Source organism: Chenopodium album, chromosome 16 (genome assembly GCF_948465745.1).
Source record: "Chenopodium album chromosome 16, dcCheAlbu1.1, whole genome shotgun sequence".
In the NCBI taxonomy this organism is placed as follows: domain Eukaryota; kingdom Viridiplantae; phylum Streptophyta; class Magnoliopsida; order Caryophyllales; family Amaranthaceae; genus Chenopodium; species Chenopodium album.
Window position 1 is genome coordinate 41,843,950 of NC_137849.1, and position 19,227 is coordinate 41,863,176.

The 19,227-nt window shown below is 31.3% G+C and overlaps 1 long non-coding RNA gene across 6 annotated transcripts; it reads right to left on the reverse strand.

Moving 5' to 3' along the window:
- Positions 1-12,791: 12,791 nt before the first annotated feature.
- Positions 12,792-17,576, reverse strand: LOC145586546 (uncharacterized). 6 transcript variants are annotated; one of them, XR_014100977.1, is made up of 9 exons: positions 17,101-17,576; positions 16,826-16,965; positions 16,274-16,423; positions 15,822-15,921; positions 15,604-15,729; positions 14,663-14,732; positions 14,400-14,548; positions 14,210-14,287; positions 12,792-13,251 (listed from the first exon to the last, which is right to left on the reverse strand). It is a non-coding gene; the product is annotated as an uncharacterized LOC145586546 (long non-coding RNA). The 6 variants fall into 6 exon arrangements; XR_014100976.1 differs by having other exon boundaries at positions 15,604-15,735; positions 16,274-16,431; positions 17,101-17,573; XR_014100974.1 differs by having other exon boundaries at positions 16,274-16,431; positions 16,826-16,955; positions 17,101-17,572.
- Between the last annotated feature and the right edge of the window lie 1,651 nt (positions 17,577-19,227).

Sequence of the window (19,227 nt, forward strand, 5' to 3'; positions counted from 1 at the left end):
AGTTAATAATTGCAGTCATTCCAATGCATTTTTATAATAAAATCTTAGATTTAAGGCCTATTCTGTTTAGCTTAATTTTAGTTCAATTCAATTCCTAATTTCCTTCTCTCATAAACAATTTATTTCACCTCTATTCAGTTCAGTAAATTGGAATAGACTTTTAGACTTTGTTTAGTTCATCTTATTTTTACTTATCTTATTTTATATAAATATATTATTTATGAACTAATTAAATTATCTAATTTGACTAAACTTTAAAGTCTTGTTCGATTCATAATAATAACATTTATTTTATTAATATTATAAAATTATAAATTATAATCATAACTTAATATTTATATTTTGGTGTAATCTAAACTTAATTTTTTTTTTTCAAATTTGATCTGAAACTAATAAAAATAAGGTGAATTAAACATAAATTGATACTGGTTTAAGAGAGCAAGTTATGTACACCCAGATGTACCGTACACCCGTAGTCATTTGCTCATTTAATCAACAAATAAATATATAATTATTTCCTCATTTGTTGATTAATGAGCAAATGACCCAGGTATACATAACAAATTCTACCGTTTTGGCACATTCATATGCATTATTGATTTATTTCCATTCATGTCGGCTTTTAACCAAGTTTCTGTTTTGTAATTGTTGGGTTTGTATTCTTATTAGGTTCATGTAAGAAAACCAAAGACGCCTGGACCTGGCCCACTCATTACAATTGTGATGGGAAATAAAGAAGAGCCCATTCAGCCCATTCATATGGGCTTAAAAACCCACCAAGGAAAAGTGAGCCCAAAGTAGACAAGCTCACAAGCCCAAGAAAAAAAAAACGGAGAAGAAGAAAAAATATGCAAGACAGCACAACTTCAACAAGTTTTTTGGTTGATTTTGTCGATTATAAATTTATAATACTTCGTATAAGGATTGGAGATATTTAAATGTATAGATTCGTATTTGGGACCAATTGAAATAATTATGTGTGGATTAATACAAATAGTCCAAAAATGATGGCATGGAGCATGTGAGATTGATTCCTTGTAACATCCAAATTTTGAAGGAACATAATATTCGTAGCTAACCTACAAGGCAAATCCAAACAATCGAGTTATTTTTTTTGCCTTGGCTTATTAGGTAAATAGTGGTGATATTACTATTTAAATGTATGTACGGAATACCTCTTGGTTTGTTATTTTATTTATAAACGTATTATTTGTAAGGTCAAAGTTTTAAAATTTTGACCATTTTTTGAAAATTTATATATATAGTATCGCATGAATTTTATACATTGCAATGTGTATTTTTATTCATCACAATCTGTATTTTTATTCATTGCAATCTTGTATCATATACAACTCAAGTCCGTTTTAATTTACTTTTTATTTATAATAATTAACCAAAAATATTAACAATTTATCAAATCTTATGAATTTCCACTCCCCCCCCCCTATTTTATGTCGTCAACCATACAAGGCTCGATAAAAACATTGAAACACTTAATTAAGCTTGTGTACGTAAACATTGAACGTCAGAAGTATAACTTCTTATAACTTCTAAGTGTATTATACTAACTCGCTAAGTTACAAAAAAATATTCATCATCTATAAATTAGTAATAGAATGTAGAGAAGACATTATTATTGTGGAAATTTTTTCGAGAAGCTAAGAAAGCATCTCTAATGTCTTCTCTACATTCCATCCATTACTAATAAACAAGTTAAAAGGCCTGCAGCAAGCAATTTGCAAAATGGATTATCATTGGCATGCATTTCTGTTTATGCTTTTGTGTTCTGTATAGTACGTACTACATATTATGGGCTTCCTTACATAACCTAATATTAAAGTAATATACCAAATCTTATTACTAATAAGAGGTTCTTTTCTTGCCACCTTTTCATATTAATAAAATAAAAAACCTTACTTTATAAAATTTTGTTTTCTTTTCTTTTAACTATTGAATCTATCAACTTCGAGCAGCTCTTATAGTGCACCTATTATATTATTACGTTTCTCATGTTCACAAATCACAATATGATTGTCTATTCAAACCGCAATTAATTTAAATATATATTAAGTGAAAAAAAATGGTTTTTTTTACTCTTCATATAAGAATATGTCTCTCCCTCAACCCTCATGTCATGTTTCGTGCAGAATATTATATCTTTAATACAATTGATATTAGTGTGCTAGGGGCGGAATTAGAAAATTATTTAAAGCCTCGAAATATTATTTTGAAACGGATAAGTAATAAGGTTAATACGGAGTATATTTTATTAAAAAAAATTATCATTGATTGTGATGTATGTATGGTCAATATTAGGGGGGGAAGGGGGAAATCAATTGGTATATTATGAATATATGATACGTAGTACTATGTAGTCCTCTATAGTTTGTATATGCCGTTAATTTCACTCAAAAAAATGCTGAAAGAAATGTCTAACTTAGTCCACTATCTAATCTGTGATGAGATACTCGTAATTCAGATCATTATAATTAGAATTAGTTATTTTGTCAACCTAAATATAAATTGGTGGGAATACACTTTCCTTTTACAAATTCTCCAACAATTTTCCTATGGTCAAATGCTCTCATATGGGGTACAATTTACAAAGTACATCACTTAATCCGTTCTTTATTAATTGTACTACGTATTATTGAGACTTTTCCTATGCCCTTCCTTGACCAAAAAATTCTATTTTTTCACATAAGAAAAATATATACCGTATATAATCCGGTAACTAACTACGGAGTAAGTAAGATTTGATAGAATTATTTCGATATATACTTTTAAAATACGGAGTAGTATATTGTGTAGTAATTTGCTTTTATAAGATAATTAAATACTCCCTCCGTTCCTAAATTACATTCCTCTTTCTCTCTATTATGTGAGGAATAAATGCTAGAAATAGGAATGTAATTTAGGGACGGAGGGAGTACAGAATAATGTTATATGTAGCCCTTAGGGCTAAGATCGAATAAACATTTACGGAGTAATATCTTTCTTAATTTGGTATTACATAGGGATGCATGACAAAATCAAACGCAAATCGTTGTAATTAATGTTAAATTTCATTTATTTTTATTTTTATTTTTATTTTGAGCTACTTATATGTATACCTAAGTGACATATATAGCATTTTCCTTAAATATAACGTATTGATTTGTAATATTGTGTGCATTGAAATTCCATCTAATACCGTATTAACAAAGAACAAAAAAAAAAAAGTATTGTGTACGCAAATATTTTAATTTCTCTTACATACGATTACGTATGTACTATTTTGTCAAAAAAAAAAACAAAAAAAAGATTATGTACTAAATGACAAAAAAGACGAAAAGACAAAAATCAAAGAGGTAGTAGCGAACGAAGGGCCATTTAAACGAAGTTAAGAAACTTGACAAATAAAAAAACACGAAACAATAAACAAGTCCTTCTTTACGACCAAAAATAGAAAGTTTTTCTTCAACAAACCATCATCTTTCCCAAATAGAAGTATAATTAGAAATAAATTAATTTAGTACAACAAATAAAGTGGCGTATTTAAGGGGTTAGGAAACGAATAAGCTTAACATGGCAAGTAAAGTAGCCGTAGTCGTTTTCATTCTTTCTCCTAACTATACTATTATGCCTTTCCCACGGACAAAGCTTTTCATTTCCTCTCTTCCAAGAATATGACAAATTTCTAAGAGGTTGTTCAGTTGTTCTATTTATATATGTTTTATTATTAGTAGTAGTATTATTATTATTATAGTCATACAAATTTCTAAGAAGTTTTGCAATAATTTCCTAATAATATAGGTGTGATGGTGTGAGTGGTCTTGGGAGCCGAGTATTTGCTTGCTTTGGTATAAAGCAACAAATTAATTCTATGGACTATTATATAAGTTTAAACGATGAAGAGAGTCACGATTTTATTGAGCCAAATTAGACAAGTAGAGAAGGACAATTGTGCTTGTGATTAATTGTATATATAGACATATAGTCGAGGGTTGTCTTAACTTCTACTCCGTATTTGGATTCACATGTATAGTAAGTTCAGATTAGTTGAAGAGAATATACATTTAGTTTCCTAATTTGAATAATATAATGATCCTAATAACTTCTGGTCCTAGTCAACATCTTACAATCATTTATGATATTTAAATAAAGTTTATGAGAAAATTGTATTTAATTTATAAACTGTTTATACGGAGTAGTATATAATAAAATGTTGTTAAAAAAAATTGCATTGGTATTGCAAAATAAATGTCGATAATTTAGATGATGTATAACATTTTGTCTTGACATGCATGAACATACAACATTATGGATGGTGATATTAACAAATATAATAAAATTTGACATCACATACATTGTTGATTTAGATACATATACTCCCTTGACATTAACAAATAAAAAAAAAAAAAAAAAAACGGAAGGAGTATATAATTGTTATATATGTAAATCAATTTAATTTTGGATCAAAGTGAATGTATGAACAAAACAAGTGCATCCAAACACTCGCAAATGCCCATAGGATGGTGCTGCCCCAGTAAGAAGTTCGTGAGGTGCCGCTGTAGCTTCTTTCCTCTCTCTTCTCCCCAAAAAACAAAAAAAGGAAAAAGGAGAGAGATGTCCAGTCCTTTCTAGTAAAAGAAAACTTTTTAAAATGAAAGAGGCAAAGGAGACGAAAAGCAGCTAAGAACCGTGCCCACGAGGGCACCACCAGATGTTGTAGATGAACCTAACCTACTAAAGAAGAAGTTGAGTGGCCCAGCCCAGCGTTCCTACGGACCTGTAGTCAAATTAATTGAGACTGCTCGACCTCGGAAGAGGCCCTGGCGATTCCACAGCCTAGCCTGTCCTCCACCAACCCGAGGCACCGCCTTTTGGGCGGCTTCCTTTAAAACTTTTAGCGGATTCGATAAGCTTTGTGATTCCTACATAAAGGGATGCCTATCTAGAGGCCAGACATCCAGCAGGGAAATGCTGCGACTAAACAGGTTTAAGTTGTTCTTTGTTTCTCTCTTCATCTTCGGAGTACCCTTCTTCCTATTATTTATAGGGGGGTGAGGCGAGAAATGACTTGATGAAGCGTTCCGTTCGCCACGCACTGGCCCCATTCTGTACTTCCGGATCTCCATGAGGTTGAGGTCCTGGGTTCGAAGGGCGCCCACATCCCCGCTCGCCCCTACCCACCCCTCGGGGTGGCCTCGCTCTCGCCTTTGGCTCGAGCTACTTTTGCTTTCGGGGACAGAAAGGGGGGATATGGCGAAATCGGTAGACGCTACGGACTTAATTGGCTTAAGCCTTAGTATGGAGACCTACTAAGTGAAAACTTTCAAATTCAGAGAAACCCTGGAATTAATAAAAATGGGCAATCCTGAGCCAACTCCTTTTGTCAAAAGCAAAAAATAAAGATTCAGAAAGCAACAATAAAAAAAGGATAGGTGCAGAGACTCAAAGGAAGCTGTTCTAACAAATGGGGTTGACTGTGCTGTGTTGTTCTAAGAATTCTTCCATCGAACCCCCACTCCAAAAAGGTTGAAGAATATACTTTATCAAATGATTACTAAGACCCCGAATCTATTCTATATTTTTTTTTCAATTATTTCTCTATTCTAGATAGAGGAGAGGATTTCATATTCTCTCTAAAAAAAAATTTAGAATATGAAACGAAAAAATGGAAGAATTTTTTTTGAATCGATTTCAAGTTGAAAAAAGAATCAAATATTCATTCATCAAATCATTCACTCCATAGTCTGATAGATCTTTGGAAGAACTAATTAATCGGACGAGAATAAAGATAGAGTCTCGTTCTACATGTCAATACTGACAACAATGAAATTTATAGTAAGAGGAAAATCCGTCGACTTTAAAAATCGTGAGGGTTCAAGTCCCTCTATCCCCAAAAGATTTTTTTACTCCTTAAGTGGTTCTCTTTTTCATTAAAGGGCATGTCTACTCTCTGATCAATGGACTCCCGCTCTTCCCAGTGATTGGTAATAGTCAAGCAAGGGAAGAAATCAGTAGTTCTATTTCGGTTTCCTATTTGACCCGAAACCGATCGATCTAGCCATGAGCAGGTTGAAGAGAGGCTTTTGAAGACTTTAGAAGTGTAATCCTCGCTGTAGTAGGTATAAATTCGACCCATTCCCGAACAATTCTCAACCAACATCTGCGATTCATTCTCGACCACGGGGGGAGCACAACCGAGTAGCGAAGCTACGACCTTGTGAGAAACTTAATTTCAATTGTGAAAAATGGTCCATTAGTTGAGGAAGCTACTATGCCAAATTCAATTCCACCACCACTACCACCACCTTGCTCCTAACCCAAATTCATTGATGCAAAAATTCTCAACCGTTTTAGATGTAAATCTAGTCATCAACTCACTAAAAAGGCTAAAATAATAGGCACATGACTAGGACTAAGTTTTCCTCCAATTAATTATGGTTGTCATAGGTCTCAAATGTCTATCAATCTACATCTAACATAACAGCTACTCCACTATTTCTTCTAATAATGCTTTTTTTTTTTTCTTCTTCTTGGCTCTCAATTATAACCTTTCGAAACTATAAACGGATGCATACGGCATACCACGATATTGTCATTTTGTTTTTTCAGATCCTAACAATTACCTAAATTTGCAATACAAAACCTTAAGGCAATTGCGTATTCAAGAATTTCAAGTACAATAGTCGCGCCTATTAGGTATGATGGTATATTTAAGAGTTTCGGTTATAATAAACAACTTATTAACATATTTGTAAGACAACTTTTCTATCTATTTACACTTTTAGCCAGTTCTGTATAATCTAATTTATACTTCAACAATACTTGGATGGTGGATGTGTAGGCACAATATACCCTGTGCATACGTTGAATATTAATTAAGTCTAACTTCAAACAATATGAAGACTAACTTCAATGAACATAACATCTTCTTACTTATAGCTTTTTCGTTCATTGAATTTAGTCTTCATATTCTTTAAAGCTAAATTTGATGTTTAACGGTATGTATGCACAATGAGCACTAAGCATATGTGAATACGGTTCCACCATTATATTCGCCAGACCAGAACGCAAGGAGTACAAATCAAACATAAAAATATCAATATATATGTGATTTCCTTATGCATTTTCTATTTGATGCTTATTATATGCAGGCCATAGGGGATTAAGGGTTGCATGAACATATTATAGTCATATATTTATCTAATGAATGCATTCTATTATTTTATTATACTTTAAAGTATCAAAATAGTATTATTAGTTAGATTTTGATCGATACGAGTAATGAAAAAAAAAAAAAAATCCTTTAATTTTCAATCTTAAATTATATACTTTTCGTTTAATAATATACATCGTTGTCATTGTACATACTATTTATATTCGAAAATAATACATGAATATAGTAAGTAGAAAGATTATGCGGCGCTCGCTAAATAGAAATAACTAACACTGTACCAATCAATACATGATGAATAATATATGTAGCCTTAAGGTTTAAACCAAGATTGCATGTTGGAGTTAGTTGGTGGAGTTGAGACTTTGCCGAGATCACAATTTCGAGCCTTACTCACTACATTTAATTTACTTGGGAGTAGAGAGATTTCCTTACCTCTTCCCCTTTACTATCAAGTATACATTGACATGCGGAGTTGGGTTAGTTTAATTTAACTTGTGAGGGGTGCTAATTTAGTAAGATCTTTTATCTATCTCCAAAAAAAAAAAAAAAAAAAAAAAAAAAAAAAAAAAAAAAAAACAAACGTACCCTTAATTTTGAAAAACATATCCTTAGCAAACTTGAACATTGTCAACTACTAAACCAAATGTGAAACCCTTACTCTATGGGCATGTTAGCTTAAATGAATTGTACTGAGAGAAGGAAATTAGAAACTGAACTAAACTGAAATTAAGCCGAAGAGGACAAGCCCTAATATTACTCCTACTATATTAGCCACAGGATACATGTCTTCCATTAAGCATTAACCAATGCCCTCTATATTTTACCCTTTACTTTACCTTACTTTGTGCCTCCCAATAAACTCATATCCATTTAGGGTTACATATATCAAAACCGAAACGTTTGAGCATGAATGTCAATTATAATAATTTTAATTGATATAAATGTTGGCTAGCTATATTTGCAAAATTATCTATTCTTAGGTATAGAGGAGTATTAGAAAACACAACATCTTTTTATTTTTGTAAGTCATAGTAAATGCATGAGTTTAAGAGTCTGCATTGCAATGAAGTTGCTACCTTATTTTCCTCATTAGAGGTGCAGAAGTCAACATGATGTTAACAATGGGCATGAAAAAGAGATTTAAGCTTGAAATTAAATTGTGACATTTAATTGCCACAAATCTTAAATCATTATCGTCACCCAATGAAATAGTAGTACTACCGTTGTACACAAAATACTCCATTCAAATTTGTTCTAAGACTCCCAACCTCTAGTAATCAATAAGAATATTCAACGTAACAATCTTTTTTAGTGGTCATCTGCTTGAAAAAAAGTTAGCTTCATTCGATTTTACACATATATTTCATTTTAAATTAACTTTATATATATTTGGGAAACCTTTCATAGGCAACATCAACTAAAAAAAAATATTACTACTATAACTTGTAAGGCATATGTTACCCCAACCACAAATCGAATCGATCGAATCGAACCAAAATCTAACATGGCATTACTCAATTTCATGTACTCATAATTATAACACATTTGAAGTTAAACTCAAGGTTGTCTCAAACTAAAAACCTCTCGTCGTTCAGTTGTTAAAGCTTGTTTTGATAAATATAATTGAGTTTAAGCCAAACACGAGCTCGATCACCACGCCAAACCATGTTTTAACAGTTAAAACTAAACTACCTATTCATTTTCAATCAAGTTAAAAATTCAAAGCCTAGTAAAGTAAATTTAAATATTGATTTTGAGCTCAGTATCTGAAATATTCAACTATGATTAGAAGTTTGAATTCCGCTCATTGACGAGCAAATCAACCCCAAACATTGGTCTCTAAAACAAGCTAAGCCTTGTTATTACTCCTAAATTGCACCTAATCAATTATCAATAATCACACTTTTACTGCCTACTCTTTTTATATACCTAATCGGATAGATATCATGCAATCCTACACATATACAACGGTAGATGATGTTGAATTTGACTAAACTAAAGTTATATCTAGATGCCACCAAATTAATTTACCAATACTCAACCTTACCTTACATATTACTGTTTATAACATGAAAATTTAATGGTCTAAATTTCTTTCAGAAAGGTGACAATTACCTCATTTTGGGATTATTTTCACATGGATCATCATAGTATAAGTAGGAGTATGAGAATGACTCTTCATCTTCTTTTAATTTAATTGTTTCCAAAATTATATAAAATCTTGACCGTTCATTAATCACAATCTCTATCTCTTTTTGCAATTTGCAACTCTAAAGTCAGTTATTCTCACAACTACCATACAACAAAGTACATTTTTCATACATGCCGTAAAAATCAGTCAAACCGCGTGCAAGAAAGTTACTGTTTTAAGGAATTAATGAACCGGGGTTTTCAGTCCGGTTCGAGCCGGAAATGGTTTACATTGCACACCCAATAATATTGGTACGAGTATTTGGATTTGGATTATAGAAGCAAATAGGAAACACCACTCTATTTCTTAAAGATTGTCCGGATTTCCTTTTAGATTTGTACCTTTAATACATGTGCCCCATATTATATACTCCCTCCATCCCTTATTAACATGTTTACTTTTCTTTTTGGGGTTTCAAAAATTACATGCCTATTTCTACTTAGGCCCTGTTCTTTTGAGCTTCTGGGCAGAGCAGAGCATAGTAGAGCAAATTGAAGCAGAGCAGAGCCAAGCTGAGCAGAGCATTGCAGAGCAGATTTCATTATTATTATTATTATTATTATTACTACTACTACTACTACTACTACTACTACTATTACTATTATTATTATTATTATTATTATTATTATTATTTGTATTATTATTATTACTACTATTATTACTACTACTACTACTACTACTACTACTACTATAATAATAATAGTAATAATAATAATAATAATTATTATTATTATTACTACTACTACTACTACTACTACTACTACTACTACTACTACTACTACTACTGCTGCTACTGCTACTACTATTATTACTATTATTAATATTATCACATTATTATTATAATCATTAAATATTATTATTAAATATTAATTATTATTATTATAGTAATAATTATAATTATAATTATTATTATTAAATATTATTTAATTATCATTATTATTATTATTATTAAAAATTAATAATTAGTATTATCTTTAAATATTAATTTTTATTATAAAAAATCAATTATTATTATTATTATTATAATAATTAATATTATTAATAATAAGTATAATTATTACTACTACTACTATTATTATTAATATTATAATTATTAAATATTAATTATTTATTATTTATTATTATTATTAAATATTAATTTTTAATAATATTATAATTATTAAATATTAATTATTTTTTTATTATTAAATATTAATTTTTAATATTATTATTATCATTATTAAATATTAATTATTTATTATTATTATTAAATATTAATTATTATTATAATAATTCAATATTAAGTATTATTTTTAAGCAGAGCAGATTGAAGCAGAGCAGAGCAGCTCTAACGAACGGGGCCTTAAAAAATATACTCCTACTTTTTTACTATTTTCCCTCTTTTTGATGAGTTGTCGTCATTTTTTTTCTTATATTTTTTGTACTTTTAATATCATTTTCCAACACCTTCTCTCTCTATCTCTTTAATAATTATCAATTACGGAATACATTTTCTTTATCTCTATCTTTCTCTAACCCCACATGCACATTTGTACGTACTTCCCAATCATGGCCTCTTGGGTTTTAAGGAATCTCTAATTTCCTTAATTCCCGTGAAAAATACTTCCCCCGTTTCTTAATAGTTATAACACTTCTCTTTTTCACGCTTGCTAATACACTATTTCAATCGTTAATATATTTAATTATGGGTAATGATTTATGTAGCCCTTAGAGAGTGTGGGATAGTTCAAGTGGTTAGAGCTTTCCTTCCGATTCTAGGAGATCCTGGGATCGAATCTTACCCCGCCCTTGTGGCTCTCTAAACACCAAAAAAAATATATGTAGCCCTTAGGGCTATATATAAGCATTTAACCAAAAAAATTACGCGCAGCTCGGTGTAATTAATGTTATTTTTTCCTCAATATTTCCCTTTTAGCTTCTTAAACATAGCCCTTTAATTATCGATGTTTAAAAATTATAAAAATTTGATATAACGAAAGTATAAATCAAGACGAGTAAAACAAGATCCCATATGACTATATTTTTCCTAACCTATAAATTATCAAAGCTAGTCAAAGTGAAATATGTAAATAGTGTAAAAGTCAAACTTTTGCAAGTAAAAAAAAAACGGAGGAAGTAGGAAATAGGCATGTAAATAAGGGACGGAGGAAGTATTTTTAGCATATGCACAATTCCAACTATTAAGGGTAAAACGATATATGCAATCGTAAGATTAGGGTTGCATTTAAAAAGGAAAGTTTAGAAATTATTAAGCATTTGTTTTTGTTTATATATATAATGCAGTCGTAAGATTAGGGTTGCATTTAAAAAAGAAAGTTTAGAAATTATTAAGCATTTTTTTTGTTTATATATATATAATGCAGTCGTAAGATTAGGGTTGCATTTAAAAAGGAAAGTTTAGAAATTATTAAGCATTTGTTTTTGTTTATATATATATATATATATATATATATATATATATATATATATATATATATATATATATATATATATATATATATATAAAATGCAGTCGTAAGATTAGGGTTGCATTTAAAAAGTTTAGAAATTATTAAGCATTTGTTTTTGTTTATATATACTAGTCGTTGGAGCACGCGCGATGCGCGTGCTCCCCCGACGGTAAGATAAGTAAAATTCGCGATTGTGGTCAGTGGTTGTGATATTTGTGATTGTGTTCGGGTTTTGTAATAATAAGGATATATGAATTTGTTAGTACTGACAAGCAATAGTGAATTAGTGATAAAGTTTCCATGGGAAATTACCTATGGAAAAACCAGTGTTATAAGTGAAATTATCTAGAATTCGTTACAATTTAAAGATTTTAAAAAGAATTATATTATTGTCTTAGATATTATTTTAGAACGCAATATGGTTTCTATTGAGTACCTAAATAATTGTTGAATAATTTGTTTTGAAATGATTGTGATTATAAGGAGTAGTTTAAGGAAATGCAATACTAAAGGTTGAAGTTATTTAAAATAGATTAAATGTAAAATATATGAAAGAATTGTGTATTTGTTTGTTATAGTTTTTAAAGTAGAAAATTTTCAATTGGTGGTTCAGTTGAAAATTATAGTAGTTAGAGTTTGTAATTGACGTGGAATGTATTAAATGAATGAGAAATATCATATGTGTATGTATTGAAGTTTATTTGCGGGTTATTTATCTGTAAATTTATTTTATATACGATATTTAGATAATACAGTTGGAGGGAATATCTTAACACTTATTTTATTTAAGGTTTAAGTCGTTGAAGCATGCACTACGAGCGTACCCCCAATCCCCTCCAACGATAAGAAATACAATCATTTACAGAGTTTCAAGACCATGGGATCAAGATTAAAGAATGAATCTTTCTCATCACCTTTCAGAGCTGCCTCGACCAGATTCTTTCTTTTTCATTCTGCTCGCAAAATAATTTAACACGCTATCTCAAAGTTAAATGTTACATTTTACATTAAAAAAATTTAAAATTAAAAAAAAGATCATAACCTTCCATTTTATCTTTCTAAATAGTGTGTCACCTGATGAGAAGGCTGAAAAAAGGGTTTGGGGCATTAGATACAACAGAGATAATAACATGAAAAAAAAGGAGAAACCTTTCATCAGCTGTTAGCCCTGTTAGCCTGTTGCCGACTTCCATGGGCGTGGCACAAGGGGCTAGAGTTTTTGCAGGTAGGCTGATACCACCACCTCTGAGGGACAATGTGGTACCCCTTACTAAGCTAGCTCTGGATATTAGATTTGAATCAAAGAATACAATAATCACAGTGATGTCATCGTGGAAATGCTGACGTACCCCACGGTCTATCTTTTTCAAATCAGAGTATCTCATCACTCTTTTTTTAGCTGCTTCTTGCAATGCAGTTTTTACCAATCTTTTAGCACTTCCCTACATTAACAAGATATAAATGTCTTACATTCCCCACTTTAAGATATAGTAGCAAATACTTCAATAAAATAAGTGCCCACATAACCACATTATGAGCTGTATAAAACTATAAATACAAATATAAAAGCTCCAATAACATAATCATAGTAGCAAACATAACACATTCAGACTTTTAATGAGTGGGATCAGTTTAAGTATACAATCGTTTAACCTTCATGTTTTCAAAGCAAATCCTTTGATAAAAATGAAAAGGAGCATTCCTTAGAATAGGTTCTCAAAAGATGACACATCAAATTAAATTATCCACCAAATACAAACTACTTGATAAAAAGAAATGATAACCATGTTTCTTTTCTCCTCCTCCTCTTCCCATTCCCCTCCCCTGACCCATGCAACACAACCCAACCAGAGTTCCACAGCCCTCTCGGCCACCATACACCACCTCCATTTCTTGCTAGTGAGCAGCACAGGTTTCCGAATCAAATTGTGCTGGCCTGCTGGGGTTTGGTCGGTAATAAGTCAGAGTTGGGGTAAAGCTGGTAAGATGAAAATTCCTAAAGGAAGTTAGGGGTAATCTAAATTTGGCGGTGGTTGTGAAAGTGGTCGCGGAAAGTAAAATAATGCCATTTTTGAAAAAAAAAAAAAGGTGTATGCGTGTGTGTGTTGGGGGGGGGGGGGAATCGAGGGTTGAGATGGGGATTGGTCTAATATCCCTATAATTTAGTAATCATGATGACATGATTACTAAATTATCAATTTCCTGCATCTATAAGAAGTAAGAAGTGTAGACAGAATATACAAGCAATACAAGAAATCACCATATCAGGTGAGATTGCAATACAAAGTTTCATAAATCAAGCACAAACATCTAGAAACATCCCATCCCACCCTGAAAAAAAGTGCCAGCGTAGATAGGAAAGCACAAATAGTGAATACCATAAAATCTACCAGAACACACCTAATTCATTGTTGCTGGCCGAATTATGCGCTGAATAATGCAAAGTGAACCATTCTTTCCATATACAAAACAACAAACCTGCACAAAAAATATTACTATAATAAGTAGCAAATAATAAGACCATTTGAGTGCTCTATCCAAAGTGAAATTATTTTGCAATCCTCAAAAAAAAAATAACAAAACATAATACCATCTGATCAGCAAGCATAAGAACAGTCTTCAGTGAATACTTCCTACTACAGAAATTGAATAAATCTTCTAAGCTGGGCCCAAGTAGATCTATGACTAATACATTATAGTCTCCTTCAACACCAAACCATCTTACATTAGGAATTCCAGCTGCCAACATCAGACAATATCAAAGTAAGACTAATATCAAAATGTGGGAAAGAATATTACTATATTCAGCTTTAGAATCAATTAAGTGTCGAGAATGGAAGATAAGCTCATTACTTCCTTTTTGCAGAATTTTATACAATTTGGACTTGTAAAGCAGTTGAGGATGCTTTGTTTTCACGTTTTCCTGAAAAGCATTGAATGATGTCAGAAAACCACAAAATTGGAAGGCACAGTAGCAGAGGTTTCATTTATCAGGTAGAAGGCAATCACATCAGTATCATCAAATAATAGCTAAATCAAATGCAACCCCAGAAATGAAATAGCTTAACCTGTTTCATGATTTCATCACATAGACCAACAAATAGACTTAAGCAACTGCAACATGTTATTTTCCTCACTCGTCTAAGACAATAAAACAACAAAATTGACCGTGAACTTTGAGACAATATGATTCAATCACAGCACCAGATTGCAAAATAATTTCACGAATCTGCAAGCTAACAAAATCACAGCTCTTTGACGTATGGGTTTAAGTAGTTAATAATCCATATTCAATTACCTAAACTGAATGAAATGTTTGGTAGCTCCAATTTTTCAAAAGTGAATTTATCCTTAAAGCTCCAACAGTTGCTAAATAAGAGCAATTGGGATGGGACTGGAACAACTGTTAACAGTGTATCACCTTCTAATGAAGCTATATAACTACCAAGGCCAAACCAAGCACTGAAAAGGTTAACAACATGATATGTGACACCTCTTTTGTATCAAGCTACTCATTGAATCGTAGGGTTACTGAGGATATGCAGAACAAAGGAAGTATAGCTCAATGGCTGTACATGAATGTAGATAGGCCTAAGGCGGCAAATTGTCAAGTATAGAAAAAATGCAAAGTCCCTAAATACCATTAAAAATAGAAGGTAAGAAAAAAAAAAAAGTTCAGAGGTCCTTGCAGCTTTGCTGACATATATAAACACTGAATATCACAGAAAAGATATCTAGAGCATTCAAGGTGCCCTCAATATCTAACAGCTTTAAATTATAGTATTAAAACTTACAGTCTCGGTAACACGTTGCTACCATTTTGAACAAGTTCGTAAAGATCAAAAACTGAAAAGCCATGCCTGCTCTCATCCTTAAAGAACAATTCCAGCTTCCTCAATTCTTTTAAAGCTCCCATAGTCCTATTGCTTCCAAAACACATATTAAAAATTCAGAAAAAATAAAAGCTATTATAAACATCTGCAAAAAATCATAACAGCAAGAAATTACTCACACGGTTCGATATACTTATGAGGAGAAGAAATTTTAGAGATTCAAAGCTCTGTAAGCATTTGAACAGAGTACTTCAGAGCTTCTCTGAGATTGTCCAAATCCTAAAATTGAATTTACAACCCAAATTAAACAAAATTAGAAAGAATAATTGGAATGCAATAGAAACGCGATGAATTTTTTTTTTTATATTAAAAAAAATTATCTCCATGTACAATTCTCAGAACAGAGGAAAAAAAGTAACACACAAAGAAGTATTAGCAGCGCCCAAAAAAAAAAACAAAAAAAATCCCCATTTCAAACATGCAATAGCAGAGATTTAGAGAAAATTACCTTGATAATTTGACAATTAATCCCGAATAAACCAAACAAATGCTAACATAAGATCAAGGACGAATTCAATCATAGCAAGAAAGCAATAAAATCACAGAGAGTTAAGGATTAGAGTGTGCGAACCTTGAGAACAAGGTCAGGAATTTGTTGACGATGAAGGGTAGTGTTCATTCTGTTCAAGTTCCTTGATCCGTTTGAGATAGGCTAGCCGTAATCCATGGACGAATTGGTGGTGCGTTCTGCATCTATCGCTAGTTGTGTCGGCCTAGAATTCTACATCGCTTCAAATTAAAGAGAGGATACCCAGAAAAATTCAATTACAAACTTAAATAAAAACATCAATTTTTCTAAATACCACAAAAATGACCAGAGGAAGTAATCTAAGGAGAGAGAAAGCAGTCAAACACCACCGCCATAAATGAATGAAGGAGCAAGAAGCCAGAAAATGGGGAAAGTTGTGGTGATGGTAGAATTCTACATCGCTTCAAATTAAAGAGAGGATACATAGAAAAATTCAATTATAAACTTAAATTAAACCACAAAAAACTCAAATTTTCAAATACCCACAAAAATTCACATTACCCCATTTCACAATCAACAAAAGTAACTCAAAATGTTGGGTAATTAACCATCAAATGAACAACAATACTAATGAGAAATTTATTTTTAAGTTACCGAAAAGCAGTGACGGAGGGAAAATCGGTGGTGGTATTTGAGCCGCCGCCCTTGGATTTCACGTTCATCTTGAGTTGCAGAAGTTTCTCTCTCTAGGTTTCTCTCTCTAGGTTTCTCTAGGATTCTCTCTCTAGGTTTACCTCAAATCAACCAAAATTGGGGAAAAATACTCAGAACTCAATAATCAAACTAAAACTTCAAATAAATAAGCAAAATTAACATGAAATCCTTTAAAATAAAGAGTAATTAACAGTATATAATGAGCAAATCCAAACCAGATAAATTTTGCTGCCATGAGAACCAAATCGGAGCAAATCAAGAGCTTGAACAAGCGAATCGAGAAAAGCAACGAGATTAATAACAACATCGTTATCTAACGGCAATTGACTCTCCTTCAATTCCTCAAACATTGGGGTCAAAAGCTTCAACCTACGAGCTAAATTACAGTACTGTTTCTTAACAGGAGGACGATAATCTGAAATTGAAGCAATTTCATTGATTCTATCAATTAAATTGTTGAGCAACTGAGCTTCGTTTTCATCCTCCATTGAAGTAGAAAAAGGAAGAAAAAATGGGGAACAAAAATGGCGAAAAAAAATCAGCGCAGACTTTAGAAGAAGTAGAGGAGAGAGAAAATGGAAGAAGAGTTGGAAGAAGCAAGAAGGTCAGGAAGTCGGTGAAAAGCAAGGGCCAAGTAAGTCGGTGGAAATAAGGGGTATAATTGGCAATTCATTAATGTTGGGGACAAGGCTGTAATAACACCAAAAAATACTATTCATAAGGAATAGTAGCAACATTTGCACTTTTATAATGGTTATGGATATATGCATTTGTAACATTGATTGACACGTGATTTTGTTATAAATTTATAAGGTTGTGATTGATTATTTAATGATAAGATACATATATGCAAAACTATAATCAACCAACATATTTTTTTAGACCAGTTCAAAAAAAGTGGAAGGGAAAAATTGGGGCAATCGTTAGGAAACGAAGTAGCATTCAACTAGCTAGACACCGAAAATTTGTCTTTATTAGGTGCAATATACTACTCTTGTGTCTTGTATGTCAATTATCTAATAACAAAAAAATAAGAATACTAGGTTGGCTTTGTGATGAAGAGTTAATAGTCCTTGCCCCTTGTATATGATTTATGGACATCTTGTACTACGTAGTCAATATGCAAAAGGTTCAAGCCTATTGTTGGATTGAATGCCTTGATTAGCTAAGCTACATATGAAGTAGACAGTAATTGAAAATTATTAATAAGGACTAATTGATTTTATGTGGATATTGATAATTGGGAAAGCTAGGGTATATATGCTTTGATCTTATGTATAAAGCATCATAATTACTCCGTATATATTTAGAATTGTATACATAATGTCTAAAATTATACTCTCACAAAATAAGGTGTACTGTTTGACACAAAAAAGTTTTTACCATACAAAAATGTTAATATATTGTCACAAGAAACAAAAAATACAAATACTTTGCTTTAAATTAAACGTGCGATAGAAATAAGGATAATTAAATGGGATATTAAGATTTAAAATTAAAGTAATACTCCCTCCGTTCCACGATGATATTCTTATTTGGAATCTTTGATTTTTTTTAAACAGAGAGAATATTTTAAATTTTTCTTAATCTATAAGAACAAATATAGTCATGTGGGATTTAGTTTGATTTTGTCTTGGTCAGTAGATTATTAATATCTAACTTTTAAAATTTTTGCTAGTATGAGATTAAAGATATTTACGGTAAAAAATGAGTAGAAATTTACATCGATTAACGAAATAGGAACATTATTCTGAAACGGAGGGAGTAAAAGGAAGAAGATATGTCATCCTTACTTTTTATTTCAAGAGATTTTCAATTGCATGCCTAGCTATAACACATACAATTGATGACTAGATTTTAAATTAATTTTGCATGGTAGTGAAAAAAAGAAAAAAAAAGTTCAAATGGATATCTAAAAATTAATTAGGAATCAAAATACGAGCTCACGAACACCTTTCAATCTTTAAAATTTCCATTATCTTAATCCTCCCTACCAAACCGTTTTTTCAACATACTCTAATCTTAAATTGCACGTGTTCCGTTTAAACGCACGCTAAACAAACTGTTTATCTGTTGACACATTGAAATTTTCTTTAAGAACGCCACACTATCATTATTGGACAAAAATATTTGACAATTTATACCAACATCTCAATTCAAATCTCATCTACATCAAACCCTCTTCAAACCTTTGCGGCTCTCTCTATCATATATACGGTATCCGAATTATATATTTATGTAGTATAACAAAAGATGAAGTTTCCTCTATGATTGGATTACATAACATGGCCAATAGCAAGACAAAATAAACCCTTCTCCAAGCCTCCAAATAATAAAATAAA